This window comes from Lactuca serriola, chromosome 1, assembly GCF_051521515.1.
Source record: "Lactuca serriola cultivar US96UC23 chromosome 1, Lser_US96UC23_V15, whole genome shotgun sequence".
NCBI classification, from domain to species: Eukaryota; Viridiplantae; Streptophyta; class Magnoliopsida; order Asterales; family Asteraceae; genus Lactuca; species Lactuca serriola.
In genome coordinates this window covers 18060273-18070288 of record NC_136408.1, presented here as the reverse complement: position 1 = coordinate 18070288, position 10016 = coordinate 18060273, and the positions used below count along the sequence as shown (strand labels likewise).

Here is a 10016-nt window from a genome sequence, read left to right as displayed (position 1 = left end):
CCTTGACAGAAAAGCTCAAACGCTTCATCCAACGATAAGGGAGGTAGATCTTTGGATCTGTGATTGCTCATGAAATGCCATTTTGAAACTAAAACGTCTTTTGGGTCCCTACAGACATAGACGATCTTGCACGAGGTAATGCACGGAGGTAAGAGGGTGCGAGGGTAATGGGTTGCGAACATTCGGGGAGCAGGCAAGTGGGTGAAGTCGGAAATAGCAGGGTAAGTTTCTATGTCAATATAAGGGAAACTTGCGTGTGGACCATGGTGGTGTAAAGGGTGGTCGGAGAAGGTGTAGCGGTGGCGGTTAATGGTAGAGAACATGAGGGCTTTGAGCCAGGTGGTTCCGGTCTTCATGAAGGAGGCTAAAAAGATGTCGGTGGGTTGAGATTTGAAGTAGGCGTGAAGAAGCAAGTTGTTTTTGATGGAGTTGGGGTGTAACCAGAAGCCATTGTAGTTGTAGAGGTGTTGCACACTCCATCCATTGCCTTTAGGTACTGCTTCTATTAGGTGTTTATGCTCCTCGCAGATCTTGTTGTAGTCTGCATCTTGTTTTGATTCCAGTGCTGTTGTGAGATATGGAGAGATCGACATATTAGAAATTGACAATCGTTATCGTAGTGTGTGTTGGGCACTTTCGCTAATTAAATACACCACATAGTGCAGACCGCGTTGATAAATAGAAGGCACCATGAAACTCGATATTTGCCTATTTGGGTAGAAATGAGAAGACCAAAATACCCTCCACGTGTTTTGTGTATTTAACGGTAGAAAAATGAGTGGAGTTATGGCAAGGGACCAAGGGTGTAAATTGTAATGATTTGGCTTCTCCTTTCCTTTTCATAAAGCCGGCTTCAGGTCTTCGGCTTCAGCTAAAACTCTTGAAAGTCATCGGCTTTCTCCACCGCATCTGTTCCCCAATGGTTTTACGCCACGCCACCTGTCTAACACTTGCCCTTCCTCAAGAAAGCCACCGATTCAAGTAATTGCTCCACCTCTCTGCTGCTTGATCTATGCACGCTAAAAAGGTCGTCTGATTCTTTTCAATTTTGATCGACAAAATAAACCCTAGAAAGAGGAAAAGAGAAAAGAGTGTCCTTTGTGGAGAGCGGAGACAGCGAAGATGGTGTTCTACTTCAAAGCCCCACCAGAAGCTGGAGACTACACTATCTTGATGGGTGTTGACAAATTCGAGAATGCTTATGTAAGTTCTTGATTCGATTGCTTCTGTATGTACTGAATTGTCTATTGTAATGAAATACTTCAAGTGTCCAACTTTCAAAAAATAAAAAGTTTCAATTTTCATACTAACAAATCCCTTTCTGGAAGGGTATTTTGGGCATTTGATTAAAACCACGTGTGTGTGTAAAACTATGTATTATGATGCCAACAAAACAAACCAATAAAACGACATTTCTATTTATTGCAGTTACGCATTATATCTATGTAAATGGATTTCTTTGGAACAGGGGCGTGGCTTCTGGAAACATGCGTCATTCTTTCCCGCTCCACACCACAACACTTTCTGTAGACTTGTTATTAAAGTGATACTTTTTGTAAAGCATAAACACCAATTTAAAATATTTGAAATATCTGATAGATAATAGGGTTAATGTAATTTGACGGGTTAATTTCATGAAATACTAAGCAAGTTCTAAGTTTGTTGCATTTAGATATCTCATTTTTTATTTTTTATTCTAAAGATGTTTTACCATTCAAGTTTTAATTTTGTTTTATTTATGTGAAAGAAGTAAAATTTAATTTGTTTATTTGTTTGACCGTTGATTTGACAATGATTATGACAATACTCGACAATTCATAAAAAAAATCTCTCTAAATAGGAGTAACATACTTTCGTTTTTGTTATAACTAAGAGACGCTTCCAAGGCTCATTGTCATCAAAGTTTTATCTTGGCACAAACGTATCATCACTACCAATGGACTGGCTGTTAGTACCGGAGAAGGAAATTATGGTATACTAGATTTTCTATACACTGGTTTAATTAAATGGAAAGGTTATTCGATCTAAAAGACTATAGTATTATTTTAAGGGCATGGAAAAAAAATGGACGTAAAAGCTCATGTTGTGAATGAGAAATAATTAATGAGTACATTTGAACATGTAGGTGGGTTGTTCGTGATGCTTTTGTCTCAATCACAAGTCGAAAACATGTAAAAAAAAGAAGCCGTCCAAATAGAACTTTTCTGATTAGGTGGATCTTCCAAGTTCCAACTCATTTCAAAAGAAAGAGAGAAAATTAAAAGTTTTTAATTTTTACTTAAGGTAAAAAAACAATATTAATTATTTATAGAATGGAACGACTTTAAACTTGAGGTATTTAAGTGCAACAAAAATGAAACTTAGTAGTAAAACCACTTTAATTTTCTTTTGAGGTACATAGACGGAACACATGTGAAATTTGATTGCTATTTAAATTAACCATAATTTGCCCAAACTAACTTTTCATTTTTTACTTAATAGGTCTCTAATTTTTATTTTTCTGTAATTTTTTTTTTCAAACTTTCAAAAAGTGTATCCACAAAGATACTTTTGCATTTCACAATCTTGAAGGGTCAGTCGGTTGTCATGCCTACAAGGCACACCACATACACATGCATTCTTAATCAATACGGAAGCTATATATTTACGATAATAACAAGTAACATTGCGAAAACAATTGAATTTGGATGCCAGTGGGGACGAACTCATAACATGATCGGGAGGGGAAAAAACAAACATTATAGTAGGTGGCCGAAATAAAAATTTCAAAACAAAATAATATAAACAAACAAGTTTAATTTTATTCAAATGATAAATACAATGATGTGAATTGGAATCTAGCAATCGGGTCTTGTTGTTGGATCTGGATCATAGATCGGGAATAGGTGTCATTAACAAGCTCCCAACTTGATTCAAAGCTGCCATTGTAGAGATAAACCATTAGAACCACCCTAAATACTATGCCCCGTAAGCAAGCTCCAGCTACAAAGTTAGATCGATGTGTAAGAGGAGATGGTTTCTCCAGACCAGATAGAACTATCTTGAGGAGAGGTGTAAGTGTATTGTGGGGGCTCAAATCTAGTAGTTAGGATTCTCCTCATGGAGGAGAAAGTATTCTATTTATAGGGTTAAGTCAAGGTACAATTAGGTCACACCTTGTGCCAACCTAGTTCTGACACAGCTAGTCATGGGATGGGTTGATATATTGTTCTCTCCTCGAGTGATGCCTTATTGTGCTGCCAATCAACATTGTCATGATGTGATGCCAAATAGTGTTGTTATGTTGTGTAGGCCGTGCTAATAGACCTAACATCATCAAGTCCCCCGCCCCCACCCAGTCCGATACGACTGATTTACTACCAATTATATTGGACTGGATATAGTCATATAAGTCATACATCATCAAGCCCCCTAGTCTGATATGATTGGTTTGTTTCCAGTTATATTTGACCGGTACAGTCATATAAGTTGTATATTATCAAGTCCCTCCGATCCAATGCGATTGGTTTGTTGTCAATCATATTGGAGTAGATATAGAAAATGTCCATCAAAGTATAAAAATAATGATCAATCCTCGTCTATAGAATATGAAATATTACATGGCGATTATCAAGGTAGACTTCGATATACGAAATGTGGGGCTGGCTTGATAATTGTTTCATATGTCGTAGGGGTGTGATATTGTAACATCCAATCAAGGTATGACTCATCCTTCGTGTGTTTATTTGTAAAAAATGGTCATGACGTGGCGTATCAGCTTTGTTTGCGGGTTCTAATGACCCACCATGACGTGGTCTTGAGGCACCACAATGTGGTGGTGCTTGTTAGTGAAAACCCTAATTTTCGGGTCTTGGACCCTATTTAAGGAACATTAAGGCTAGGGTTTCAACCTCCATCTTCCTCCCAACCTCATACACCCTAACCCTAGCTTCCATTGAAGTTGTGAGCTCATTCTCGGTGCATTTTGGTGATTTTAAGAGGAGAAGGAAGATTTTTGGTGAGGTGGTTTCGTAGAAAGCATCATTTCTTCAGCTAAGCTCATTGCTTGGACCTTGGTGAGTGGCAAGCTTAACCTATTTCTTTCCATGCTGCTAGATCCCTTGTTTTTGTCCCTTCTTTCCATGTTTTGATGGATTTAAGTGATGGGATCTCATAAAGTTTGCAAATTTATGAATCTCCACATTAAAATAAGCAAGTAGTGTCTTGGATCTGGATTATAATCAAGTTTTGATGTCATGCATGGGATTATAGTCTTTAAACCCTATTTTTACCCTAAAATAGAAAAAGGGTGTTTTGGACATGTAATTCCATAAAGCCATGATTCTTAAGGTCACTTTATTGCATGAAACCATTCTAGAAACTTTAGAGGTGCAACTCTAAGTATTTGGTGCTTAATCGGAATCTTAATGCATTAAGTCACCATTAGTGGTTATGTGGGGAGTTTGGCATATGGAAGGGTTTTGAGAGTTAAAGTTGGAAACTTTACTCATCAAGACGATGAGAAGGACTAGATCTAAGCCTTGGAGTTCATGTAGTTAAAGGAAAAGGGACTTAAGGGGTTAAGGTGTCCTATCGCATCACCACGGTGTGGTTGAGGTTGCCATGATATAGTGACTTGGTCCAAACCGTCTGTTTTTGTGGTTTGTGACCATGGTATGGCCAAGGAGGCCACGACGTGGTCGCTTGTTGGGTGGACTTTTGACTTTTGATTTTGACCAAGTTTGACATAGGGTATTTAGAATATTTTGATCTGTATTCTGAGTTTTGTTCACTGTATTTTTAAGGTGACCGGTAGATTGATTCCGGAGCAACGTGTTGTTTCAGTTTCTCATCTGTCTATGAGATGAGTCTCCTCACTATACCCATGGGTTGAAGGCACCAATGCTAGCCTACTAGGAATTGTATTGTAGAATGCTAGTTATTGTGTGATTCTTGCATGAAAGACCATGGGGGTCGCCCATGTCCTTTGTATGTAAGACTAGGATTTGACCCTTGGTATTAAAAGGAAAAGACTATAGGGGTGGCCCATGACATTTGTATGTAAGACTGAGATCTGGCCCTCGACATTACAAGTATCATATTATTGAGTTGAAATATACCACAGATGCTAAATTTTAAAGTATTTTCTTGGTGTCGAAGCAACACGAACTCCAGATGGAATGGTGCTCAGCCACCAGACATACACTTTGGATATTCTTGCTAATTGTGGTCGTCAAGGTTGTCGCCCACGTTCATTTCTTATGGAACAAAAACATTCGTCTTGATGATGCTGAAAAAACACCTCTTGTTGAGGCCATCCATTTCTGTCATCTCATTGGAGGTCTTTTATACTTATAGGTCACTCGACCCGACATCACCCTCGCAGTCAATACCTTGAGCCAGTTCGTCTCTACTCCTCGACAGCTCCATTTTGATGCTGCTCTTCGCATTCTACGTTATCTCAAAGCTACCTTGAGACAAGGGATTTTCTGCCTTCCACCGGGAATCTTACTTTAAAAGCCTACTGTGATTATGACTGGTTTGGTTGCCCACTCACTAAATGTTCCAAAACTGGTTATTTTATTATTATGGGTGGTGCTCCTATTTCCTGGAAAACAAAGAAACAATCTGTTGTTTCCAGGTCATCTGCAGAGGCTAAGTATCGAGTTATGGCTTCTAGTATCAGTGAGATATTATGGATTTGTTGGTTGTTGGAAGACTTAGAAGCACCTCAATCAGATCCAAACGCCTCTTTACTGTGATAATCAAGCAGCAAGACATATTGCCGATAACCCTGTCTTCCATGGATTGTTTCTTTGTACGTGAACGTATCAAGTGTCGTCAAATTCAAACCTATGTCATTAGCTCCAATGACCTGGCTGTCGATATCTTCACCAAACCTCTTGGTACCGACGAGTTTTGTTATCTCCTTACCAAGGTAGGCGTTCGCAACCTTCACGCTCCAATTTGAGGGGAGTAAAGGAGTTATATATATATATATATATATATATATATATATATATATATATATATATATATATATATATATATATATATATATATATATATATATAGGGTTTATCTTATTTCCTAGGTTTTCTCCTTTGTTTTTTCTAGCCTTATAAATACTTTGTAATCGTTTTCCAATCAATCAATTATCAATAAAAATTTAGAACTCGTATTAGGTAACATTCATTTTAGAAAAATAGTAGCATAAAAAAATAAAAATTAAGATAGATTATAAATTGAAGACAAAACTTACATTCCGTTCCCGAGTTCAACTTAACGAGAGAAAAAATTAGTTTATACAGAAAAGTCTCATTATTTTAAGAAATTTTTTAATAAAGCCTTAATTTTTTTAAACAAAAAAATCCTAATTATTTAACAATTTGCCCAAATTAATGAAAAAATCATTTTTTATATATTTGAACAGAAAATGACAGATTAAGTGATTTTTCTCAAAATAATTAGACTTTTCTGTTAAAAGAACCTTTGAAGATTTTATTAAAAAATTTTCCAAAATAATAAGACTTTTCAGCATAAATCCCAAGAAAAAAAAATGAGTGGAAATGAAAAGAAAATAAAAAACAATTAGTGTTCTTAAGTTTCACTAAAATAAAGGGAAATATAAGAAAGTAAAGGGAAATGAAACGATGATTTTCCTCCTGACTTTAAAGAAAAAATAATTAATTTTCTTTTATTTTTATAAATTCAAGAACATAAAAGAATTTTTTTTTCTTTTCCTTTTCCTTATCTTCTCTTATTCATTTATTTATGTGTTAGATGTAAGATTCTCTTATTCATTTATTTATGTGTTAGATGTAAGATTCATGTATTACATGAGTTTATTTAAAAAAAATTAAATATGAAATTTTAACAATTTAAGAAGTATGAATTTATAAATAAAAAATAAGAAAAAATTTGAATTATTAAAATTAATGAAGTTTTAATACATTGAATACATTACATATATTAACTTTTTCTAATAAATACCTTACATATATATTATATTATATATTAAATGTGAAATTTTAATTTAATAAAATAAAAAATACAATAAAATCTGGAAAATAAAAAATTTAAAAATTTAAAAATTTTTTATGTATACAAATGAAAAAGAAAAGAAATATTTCTTTTCTTTTATTTTTTTAAACTCGAAACCAGGCGTTATTGATTTCTATGGCACTAACCCATCGAATCAAAACTGTCGTATATATTTTCTTTGAAAAACATAAACCGAAATGAAATAGATAGGTCATCACGCAACAAGGATATACCCTCAGTGAGTAATTAACTTGTTTACTGATCAAGTGGTTGTCTCAAGGATCAACCCAGAACCTTTAAACTTCTCATTGGTAATTTCATCGATGCGTTGCTTCATCTCCACACTCAGATAGTTTTTCCAATCTCCGATTTCGCCTTTCCTAAAAAAAAGCCGATTCTCCACCTCGAACACCTTACCGAATTTCACCACACCTTTCTTGTTCACCTCCAGATTGCTCAAATTTTCGAAGCTACAAAGCTCCACAATTTTCTCTACCACCCCCTTCTCCAGTTCCTCCGCCGTGAATGGCTTCCCCATGAACGCCGCCAAGTTTCTTAGAGCCATCTCTGGCTGCTTCATCATTTCCTCGTACTTCAAGAACAGAATCTTGTCCGGAGATTCCAGACTCGCCCACCAGTATGACAGAACATGTTCCCAAAATGGTCCGAAGTCCGAAATCCCTTGACAGAAAAGCTCAAACGCTTCATCCAACGAGAAGGGAGGCAGATCTTTCGATCTTTGATTGCTCATGAAATGCCATTTTGAAATCAAAACGTCTTTTGGGTCCCTACAGATGTAGACGAACTTGCAGGAAGTAATGCACGGTGGCAAGAGGGTGCGAGGGTAGTGGGTTGCGAACATTCGGGGAGCAGGCAAGTGGGTGAAGTCGGTAGGGGGGTAGCTTTCGATGTCGAGGTAAGGGAAGGCACCCTGTGGACCATGGTGGAGTAAAAAGTGGTCGGAGAGGGTGTAGCGGTGGCGGTTAATGGTAGCGAACATGAGGGCTTTGAGCCAGGTGGTTCCGGTCTTCATGAAGGAGGCTAAAAAGATGTCGGTGGGTTGAGATTTGAAGTAGATGTGAAGAAGCAAGTGGTTTTTGATGTAGTTGGGGTGAAACCAGAAGCCATTGTAGTTGTAGAGGTGTTTCTCCATCCATCCATTGCCTTTGGGTACTGTTTCTATCAGGTGTCTGTGCTCCTCACAGATTTTATTGTAGTCTTCATCTTCTTTTGATCCTGGATTTGTAAGAGGTGGAGAAGTCGACATGATGAAGAATCGTAGGACAATCGTAGACAGAGTGTCTCAGGGACAAAGTCACAAAACTCCTCTTCTTATCCGCCGTTAGCAATTCTGAATAAAATTTTAAAGTAAGTTACATAAATGGCCCCTACGATTGTACAAAAGTTACACTTTCTTTCTGACTTTTATAAGTCTGGATTTTGTTGTTAAAACATGAAAAAATAAATAATGAATAACATTAATCATCTTCATATCTAGAAACGCGTGATGAAGATCATGAAAATGTTTAACAACTGAAACCCTTGAAAAGCATGATGAAGAGCATGGAAATATTTGGGTATGACAGGAAAATATGAGAAAATAAATAATGAATAACAAACCAACGGACCATTTTTGTAATTTTCTCACTATCAATCCGATAATAATAATAATAATAATAATAATAAAGTATTGTGCTGTTCAAAATAATAATAATAATAATAATAATAATAATAATAATAAAGTATTGTATATTCTCCGATAGATGAGATCATATGACTAGGTTGTGCCGCACCAGTTGTCACTCACAATAATATAATTTAAATTGATTTTTTAGGTGTGTCATACATTAGCTTTTGCAATTAATTTTTATATCAGTTCATTCAACATTTTTATAAAAAGTTTTCTAATTATTCAAGTATTATATATATATTTTTAATTATTTAAGATCTACAATAATATATATATATATATATATATATATATATATATATATATATATATATATATATATATATATATATTATTGTAAATATATTTATAAATTTATATATCGTATAAATATTTATTGAGATATAATTTATAAACAATATAATACTACTAAATCATACATAAATATATTTTAAAATAAAATTTTAATAAATAATAGGGATAATAACTTAAAAGAGTAATATATTTTTCGATTTGTATATGTTTAATACTGAGTTTTTTTTTCGTCTACATTCACCCTTTTAACTTGGTAAACTATACACATTCAGTCCTTATGACCGACAACATCAGGTTAGCCGGTAAAAATGACTTAACAGAGTAATATATATTTCTCATTTTGTACACATTTAGTCTTTAATATATATTTTTTTGTTGCAAAATAAGTCAATTTTATTTTTGTATTCATTCAGTATTTATAAAGGTTTTTCTTACAACATCTTACGTGAGACATTCATTAGTGAGGTGTTTGGGACTTTTGATGTTTATGTCCATCGCGATCTCGACTACAACTTTCATTTACATTACTCCTTTAAAAAGTAATATATTTTTATTTACGATTTTTATATCTATATGTTTTTTATGAATGCATGTATGGATGTTTATTTTATAAATCGTAAGTAAAAATATATTACACTTTAATGAAAGTTATTTTAAAGAAAGTTGTAGTAGATTAAAAAAAACGCGTGGATATAAAGATCTTTAAAACCTTATATCGTATGAAGAAGTTACAACGTTCAAAATAAAAGACCTAAGCCAAACCACAAGACCTATGCAACCAAACATTCGAGATCGCGATAGACATAAGCATCAACAACCCCATCAATGATTGTCACATATAAAATGTCGTGAGAAAAACCTAAAGAAATCATTTATGCGTATTGAATGAGTACACAAACAAAAATGTCTTATTTTGAAACAAAAAAATATTAAATGACTAAATATGTATAAAAATATTAAGGACTAAATGTATATAAAATCAAAAATATGTACAGTTTAACAAGTTATA

General features: G+C 34.5%; 2 pseudogenes; both read right to left on the bottom strand.

The window, feature by feature from the left end:
* Positions 1-1218, bottom strand: part of LOC145061859 (cytosolic sulfotransferase 5 pseudogene) — a 1907-nt pseudogene extending 689 nt beyond the window's left edge.
* Positions 1219-7057: 5839 nt separating this feature from the next.
* LOC145061776 (cytosolic sulfotransferase 5 pseudogene) lies at positions 7058-8451 on the bottom strand (annotated as a pseudogene).
* Positions 8452-10016: the final 1565 nt, after the last annotated feature.